This window comes from Penaeus monodon, chromosome 15 (genome assembly GCF_015228065.2).
Source record: "Penaeus monodon isolate SGIC_2016 chromosome 15, NSTDA_Pmon_1, whole genome shotgun sequence".
NCBI lineage: Eukaryota > Metazoa > Arthropoda > Malacostraca > Decapoda > Penaeidae > Penaeus > Penaeus monodon.
This window is the reverse complement of record NC_051400.1, coordinates 35,385,268-35,386,052: the sequence shown is the minus strand read 5'-3', so window position 1 is coordinate 35,386,052 and position 785 is coordinate 35,385,268. Positions and strand designations below refer to the sequence as shown.

At 44.7% G+C, this 785-nt stretch overlaps 1 protein-coding gene across 1 annotated transcript in view; it reads right to left on the bottom strand.

The window, feature by feature from the left end:
- LOC119581986 (cortactin-binding protein 2-like) overlaps positions 1-785 on the bottom strand; it is a gene marked incomplete in the record, with an annotated part of 125,597 nt that overhangs the window by 17,100 nt on the left and 107,712 nt on the right.

Genomic DNA, 785 nt, shown 5'->3' with positions numbered 1-785 from the left:
CAACAAAATGTTCATTGGCGACGGAGGGCACTCTACCAATCACCTCTCATGCAGCTCCCCTCCAGCATCCGGGAACCTCCCTTTACACCGGCATTTCCCACAAAACTACCAAAACTAATAACGAATAAAGGGGCAATGCGCTCCCGGTCCCCGCTGCTCCTTGGCTTGGAGACAGGAGGCTCAGCGTGCGACAGTTTCATTATCAGTCGACGCCCTAAATTGTGAGACTTTCTACAACCTGGTCGACACGAATATTTATATGCACATACTGCACACATCTCGTTTTACCATTAACGGATATTCCAAAACAAATATTTAAAAGGAAGATTTTTTTCTTTCTATTTGATTAATTCATCAGTTTCTTTCTCCGTTTACCTTCTGGGATTCACATAATTTGAGTACCGGTCTACACACGTACGAGATCGAGACTCTCCGCAGATTCGGTTGTCATGGCAACCGGCGTCACAACATCCTCACAGTAGCAATTCCTGCAATTTTCTTCCCGTGAACTTCTGCCAAGTAACTGCGACCAGCGCCCTTAACTGGCTTGCCTGACAATACACACTATTTTGCTTTTCATTCGTCTCTCGAATAGAAAGGGATTATTTCCATTTCCCAGTCGCAAAAACCGGGTTGCAATGCGACGCGGGTCTCGTCTCATCAGAAAAATATAGAGAAAAAAAAACATGAACGGTTTTCTTGTACCGATTGTGCTGATTTTCAGGGCAGTGCGATGGCATAACACTGGATTTTTTCCCGTTTCTTTTTACTGTGTGAGCTGAACT